The sequence below is a fragment of the Gopherus flavomarginatus genome, chromosome 5, assembly GCF_025201925.1.
Source record: "Gopherus flavomarginatus isolate rGopFla2 chromosome 5, rGopFla2.mat.asm, whole genome shotgun sequence".
Classification (NCBI taxonomy): Eukaryota; Metazoa; Chordata; order Testudines; family Testudinidae; genus Gopherus; species Gopherus flavomarginatus.
In genome coordinates, this window is record NC_066621.1 from 28,006,356 (window position 1) to 28,013,760 (window position 7,405).

General features: G+C 48.9%; 1 non-coding gene across 1 annotated transcript; it reads left to right on the top strand.

The window, feature by feature from the left end:
* Positions 1–1,466: 1,466 nt before the first annotated feature.
* Positions 1,467–1,540, top strand: TRNAK-CUU (transfer RNA lysine (anticodon CUU)). Its single transcript has one exon. It is a non-coding gene; the product is annotated as a tRNA-Lys (tRNA).
* Positions 1,541–7,405: the final 5,865 nt, after the last annotated feature.

Below are 7,405 nucleotides of genomic sequence, written 5' to 3' on the forward strand. Positions count from 1 at the left end.
TACAGGGTAAAAGGGATCTATTTGGGGTTTGGACCCCATTGGGAACTGGGTAGCTGAGTACCGGAGACGGGAGCACTTCTTAAACTGTTTTCAGTTAAGCCTTCAGCTTGTGGGGGACGAGGTTCAGCCTTGGATCCGTGTCTGCAGCAGGCAAGCTCCTCTGGCTCAATCGGCCCGCACCCTGCCCCCGCTGTATTAGCAGACTAAAACCCAGAGCAAACGCACACGCCTTGCAAAGGAACAGGAGCCGGGATCTCGAACAAATGTCAACATTTTACTAAGATGACGTTCAAAGAAGAAAAAGGTGTACAGTACAGTGTTTAGGCGTAGAAGTTTCTGGTGATCAGGGAACAATGTACAGATTACCCAGGGGGTGCGAAGTTCGGTTTAAGATCAGGTGGCGTAAGAAATACAGAATCTGCAATAGCCCCGATTGGGGGTAAAAGGTTAATGTACAGACACTGAGTTAGGAGGGTATGTTGTCCATGTGAGGGCTACGTTCAGGTGTGGAGTTTAAGCGGCTAAGACAATGAGAATGGATTGACCCACGTTTGGTGAGTTTTAATGTTCAGTGTTTTTTAATCTTTGCCACAATCTAGTTTAAGCAGGGTCAGTATGAATTCTCCCCTGCCATCTGTTGGTGATCTGTTGTAAAGGCCTTTTGGGGCTGATGTCATTTGCATGGTTACACCCACCCCAGATTGCATGAGGGGAGTGCTTGTCCAAATGGTCATTTCAGCTGCTGTGGGATCCCCAGTCTCTTTGTTATTGGGGCAGGAGTAATCCAGTGTATTTTCCTGTTTATTTTGGATCAAGGACAGAGTAACTGTACCTGGCATTTGAGGCCTAAGAGCTTGACCCTCGCCTGTAAAGGACTCATCATTAAGGGGTATGGGTTCCAAACACCAGAAGGATGTTGGAAATAGGAATGGATGTTTATGTGGTTGCTTGGGCTGGGTTTGATTGATTTTCTGTCTGGTGTCTAAAGACAGAGACATTTTTGAATATCTTAGAATTGTTGTTAGTACTGAAATCTCTCACCTTAAACTTATGCTGTTAGATTTCTTCTGCGGTATACTTTGGTGCTGAAAGGTAAAAAGTTGCTCTGTGTGTGCTGTTATGGAGTGAAGTAACAAAGGCTGGTTGCAGAAAGGGTGCATGTACCACAAAAGTTGTACCCCTCTCACCCCAGCTTGGGTCCCAGAGTCCAGAATTTGCATAAACTCACCCCTGACCTGTGACTAACAATCTCGCCCTGCTAACTCTTCCAGCAAAACAGGCCAAAGAAAGTGTATGCAAGCGCTGTACCGCAGCCCCAGTGCTATTTTCGGTTCCTTCCCACAGATCTTTCACTCCACACCAGTCCAATTCCTTGCTGTTACTTGTCCAACCACTGCATGCATGTGCTAGACCGTACCCTGAGCTGACTCCTGACTTTTGTGCTCCATACAGCCTGGCCTGTCTGTGTCTGTGTGGTACAATGGGTCAGCACGTTTGGCTCTTAACTGAAAGGATGGTGGTTCAAGCCCACCCAGGGACAGTGATAAGCCCGTGCTACTTCCTTGCTTTCCTGAGCCCTGCGGGCAGGGCCGGATTTAGGCCAATTCAACCAATTCCCCTGAATTGGGCTCTGCACCCAAGCCCTGCTGGTGCACTGTATCAGGGTGGCCCAGCACCCCCAGGTGGCAATTTAAAGGGCCTGGGGCTCCCAGCAGGGACTGGAGCCTCAGGCTTTTTAAATTGCCACCAGAGCCCCACTGCTGGAGCCTTGGGGGCTATTTAAAAAGTCTGGGGCTCCCCTTGCTTCTACCGCTCCAGCCCTTTAAATAGCCCGCGAAGCCCCGCTACTTCCCCAGGGCTCCTGCAGCTATTTAAAGGGCTGAAGTGGTAGAAGCAGAGGAGCCCCAGGCCCTTAAATAACACCCAGAGCCTTGGGGTAGCAGGGTTCTCCAGCTGCCTCTGCCGCCCTAGTCCTTTAAATAGCCCCTGGAGCCCTGCCGCTTCCTCAGGGCTCCCGTGGCTATTCAAAGGGCTGGGGCAGTGGAAGCAGGGGAGCCACGGGCCCTTTAAATAGCACCCGAGCCCTGGGCTGCTGCTGCTACCTTGGTGGAGGAGGAGGAAGAGGAGGAGGGGGCACTTAGCATACAGGGTAGGCTGTACCCCCTGTACCCGCACCACTGCCTGCAGCCAGCCCCTGCTGCACCCCCTGCCCTGCCTGCACCAGCCCCACACTCCCTGCCCTGTCTCCAGCCAACCCCTGCCGCACCCTCCTGCCTGAAGCCAGCCAGTCCCACACGACTCTGTCTCTAGTCCTGCCAACCCCTGCGCACTCCTCTGAGGCCTGCCTGAAGCCAACCAGCCCACCGCACCCCACATACCCCTGCCTGCAGCCAGCCCCTGTCAGCAGCCAGTCCCACACCCCCTGCCCTGTCTGCAGCCAGCCCCGCACACCTTGTCCTGCTTGCAGCCAGACCCTACCTCCAGTCAGCCCCTGCCCTGCCTCCAGCCAGCCCCATGTCCACTGGTGCCCTGCAGTTCCCAGGGCAGTAACCCTGCACACCCGCTGCAATGAGAGGGGCAGTGAACAGCTGTGACCCACACATGTGCACACCCTAGAATGACCAGAAAGCAAGTGTGAAAAATTGGAACAGGGTAGGGGGGTAATAGGATCCTATATAAGAAAAAGACCACCAAATCGGGACTGTCCCTATAAAATCGGGACATGTGGTCACCCTAGCACCCCCCCCAGGGAGTGGTGGGGACCCACACATGTGAAATGGAGCTCATTTCTAGTTCAGGCCCACCTTTTTAAAAAAGAACTTTAGGTAGGGTTAACATACATTCGTATTTTCCTGGACATGTCCAGCTTTTCGGTTCTTAAATCGCCATCTGGGAGGAATTTTTAAAAATACGGATGTATGGTAACCCTATTGGTACAAAAAATACATACTGTGGCACATCCCTTAAATCAGAACTTTTTACAGGGAACCGGCTGCTAAAAAATGAAAGTCTTTTTTTTACATCATTTTTTTTTTTAGTCATCCCTGCCGGGGCCCCGCTGAAAATGTTCGAATTGAGCCCCGCACTTCCTAAAGCCGGCCCTGCCTGCAGGGAGCCTCAAAGGTCCCATTTTGCTGCCTCTTGGCCTCAGTGCTTTCAGCTGGTGGCCAAAAGACCGGGCTGGATGCCATTCAGAAACCCATCTCCCAGCAGCTGTTCCAGAGGTTCAGGCTTAATCCTCAAAGTCGAGCACAAAAACTTTCAGCCGGGAACATTTCGCTCCCTCCCCGCCTCCGCCCAAGCGGTAAAGGAGAAGCGGAGGAGACACGCCGGCTCAAAGACGCCTTCCTCCCACTTCCCTGTAGGCTGTGCAAAGCTCTTGGCCTGCCTCACGCCTTGTCAGGAAAGCGCGGCCATGCTGCTCAAGCCTGTCACGTCCACAGCCTGGCCTTCCCTGGCTGACGGTGTGCAGAGCCACGCGAGTCAATGGCAGGTTGAGTCGGGAGCCTCGGCTCTTTCCCCTGACAGCCACACACAGCACTGCCTGGTGTCCTGAGAGCCTCCCTCGTGTTCTCCCGCAGCAGCTGCTGCCTGCCAGTGTGGGTGGGAAAAGGGGACCAGGAAGCACTGCAGCCTCATTCCAGGACAGGAGGCCCTCGCCATGCCCAGGCCTGCCTCTTGCCTTCAGCCCAGGCAGCCTCATGGCCTAGGCTCTTGGTGCTCTTTTGGTCACTGCCTTGCTGGAAGGTCCCGAGGGAAAAAGAAACAAGCACACATGTAGCAGAGAATGTTTTTGATCCATTAATCTCTGGGTTATGGGCCCAGCACACTTCTGCTGCACCACTCTGCTGGCTCTTCATGGCTACTGCCACCCAGCCACCACTATCCAGATTAGTGCCTTACGAGCTCTCGCGCTGGCAGGCAGATGCGCAGGCTGCTAGGCAGCTGCCCTTGTCACAGGATTTTACAGCTTCTACAGGGTAAAAGGGAACTATTTGGGGTTTGGACCCCATTGGGAACTGGGTAGCTGAGTGCCAGAGACGGGAGCACTTCTTAAACTGTTTTCAATTAAGCCTTCAGCTTCACCCTCGCCTGAAAAGTACTCACCATTAAGGGGTATGGGTTCCAAATACCAAAAGCTTGTGGGAGATAAGAATGGGTGTTTGTGATTGTTCTAGCTGGTTTCCTTTCTGCTGTTCCTGGTGTGCAGAGACAGGCATTTTTGAATATCTTAGAATTGCTATTAGTGCTGCAGTCCCTCACCTTAAGCTTGTGCCATTAGATCTCTTCTGTGGTATATTCTGGTTCTGAGAGGTAAAAGGCTGCTCTGTATGTGGCATTATGGAGTGAGATAGCAAATGTTGGTTGCAGAGATGAGGTATGTGCCACAAAAGTCCTGCCCTCCAGCAGCAGTCCCTGAGTCCAACCTGCAGAATTTCCTTGCAGTCAGAGCAGAAAAGAGCATTTTATCCAATTGTGAAGTTGTTTACAACTTTCAATGTGTAAGTGAGATCAGAACCCACCAGTCTAAGTACATCTAAAATTCATACTTAACTATTAGTGATTTTAGGTCTGTAGCATAAAATTGAATTTGTAATATAACTACAAAGAGCTTTATTTTTAAACTAGAAGAAAGAAAAAACCATAAAATCTGCAGTTAGAAACTTCAAAAAAGAACCATAGTACTAAATTTAAATACTCATTTTCAATCTTTCTTATTTCATTATGCTTTGGAACGCATGTCCCTTGCCTAATGAGACATATGTAGGTTCGGGTGACTCCCAAAAGCATGAACTGCTAAGGACCATTCTACTGTCCTTGATTCATATCACCAGGATAACTACACTTTTTTACTCCTGCCCTAATAAGAAAGAGACTGGGGATCTCACAGCAGCCGAAATGACCATTGGACAAGCACCCCCATCATGCAATGCGAGGTGAGTGTGATCATGCACATCAGCAACAAAAGGCCTTTACAACACATCACCAACTGATGTTAGGGTAGAGTTCATTCTGACCCTGCTTACATCCTCCCCCCAGCCAAGAATTGGTGCTCCTGGTAAATCACACTCCCTATTATACCAACTCATTGGTGTTGAATGCTGAAGTCACAGCTAGCAAAAGTAGCCACTCATCTCTGCCCTGTAGCATCCAGCTTAGCCCTTCTTAACACATAAGTCACATACCTGAAACCGAGCACCAGACAAGCAGTCTCCAAATTTCTCAGTGATGGCCCATTTCAGGGCCAAAAACTGCAGCTGGCGGATGGAATAGCGAGTTTTGCTATCAGACAGTCCTCAGCTGGCAAAGGCTACAGATTTACATTTCCTTTCCACTTCCTGGTACAGGACTGCTCCCAGACCCTCCAAATTGGCATCAGCATGTAGGAGAAACGGTTTGTTTGGGTCAGCAAGGACTAGGACTGGCACATGAATCAGGCAAATAATGATTTCCCGTAAGGCCCTGTCACATCTCTCATCCCTCCATGTCCCAAATGGAGAGAAGAGGAGCCCCTCCCCTGTCCCAGGCCAAGAACACCAGATCTGTAGAGGCAAGATGTCCATAGCCCAACCCAGCTGGAGCTACTGGGGAGACAAGTTCCTTTCTCAGCCCAGGCCCACTGGAGCTGCTGTTGCAGTGGGGGAGAGATGTCTCTCACCTGGTTCTTAGATGCCCTGATAAGAGGAGAATGGGGGGGGGAAAGTTTTTTCTTCCCCCCTACAGCTCAAACTTCTCTCTCCCCCACCACTTTCTGCTCTAGCCTGATCTCCCTCTTTCACCTCAATTCTCTTTTTCCTGGTCTCATTCCAGAGCCCTGACAGCCCAATTCTCTGCCTTAACCCTGAGCCCTCTACTTCACCCTGAGCCTCTCATTCTAACCCCACCCTAGAGCCTGTACCCCCAGGGCCAGTGCCCTCATCCCCCTGCACTCCAATTCTGTCCCATGTAGCCTGATTTAGAGTGTACTAATAATATTAATTTGGATAATATGATGAACATTTAATTCATTAGCTTACATTTTATTTAGTTTAATTGACTTACAAAGTTACAGTTGCATTACTGCTATTCAAAAGATACATAAGGCATTATATGCAACAAAGTTTTGGTTAATATATTCACACTCTTCCTTGATAACCTGGTGGTAAGAGACATAGGACCAGCCTTGCAGTTCAGGTTTCTCAGTTCTTGAGTGAAAGATGCAGTGCTCAGAAAAAGCTGTTACTTAGGGTTTACTTGACTAAGTTAAACTTAAAATCAAAATCTAATAAACAAAGAATAAAAACTTACAGAAACAGAGCTTATCCTAGTTCCCTTGAAACTTAAAGTTAAGAACAAGTACAGCCTACTGCTAGTACATAGAGAGAGTGTGGAGGAAGTAAGTCAGAATGATAGAGTGAAGTGCTCTAGCGAGGTGGGTTAACTCTTTTATAGAGCACAAGCGCCGGAAATCCTTCCTCCTATGCCCAAATTTCATTCCTCACCCACAAAACTTTAGGGTATGCTTACTTCATAGGCTAGTATGTTTGTGGGTGTTGATGACATGAACATATGCACATAAGTTCCCTTGTGGTGTACCTGTTAAGTCTGTGAGTATAATACTGAAAAAAAAACCCTATGCCATTCTCCATTGTCAATTGGTCTAGGTAAAGGTCTCAGACAGGTGTGGGTACTTATCTATTTAAGTAGCAAGATACAGGTCAACTTTGCTTTCTGAGTAAAAGGTCACAATATAGATATGCTCACTTTGCCTTAGCATAACATACAGGATATGGCGTGTAGGTCCTCATAAGTCATGTGCCCCAGCCCCCTAATCATTTGTATTGCCTGCTGCTGGACTCTCCCCAATTTCTCCACATCCCTTCTCATGTGGGTCCCAACCCCAAAAGTACTCACTTTTCACCCCAATGGTCCCAAAATGCTGGCTTATAATATGTAAATAGGGTGCTGCCATGGTCAAGTCACTCCCAAGCTCTCCAGTCGATCCTTCTGGTGGAGAACAAGGTGAAAATTAGCCAGGATGTCGCTCAGTCAATTCCCTCTGCTCCCAGCAGGTGGTATCGGAAAGCTCCAAGATGGCTCACTTCTCTTTCTCTCATCAGCTTCAGGCCCCAGGGTTACAAATGCACAGACCAGTTGGGATTCTCCCCTGGGCTCAGGGTGTGGGGCTGCTCTGAGGGGATGGACTTGCACACTTGGGATATTAGTGCAAAGATACAATATCAATTTCTCTTAGAGAAATTTGAGGGCAATTTATATTTGGTAAAAATCTTATTTAGTGAAAGGAAAGCTGCAGTGACAGCCTGGTTACTGGGGTACAAAACACTTTCCTTCTGGGAGAAACAAGAAGTTAGAATTTGACATTTACATCGTTTGTTCCAATGTTGGCACAGGTTTAATTTTGCTT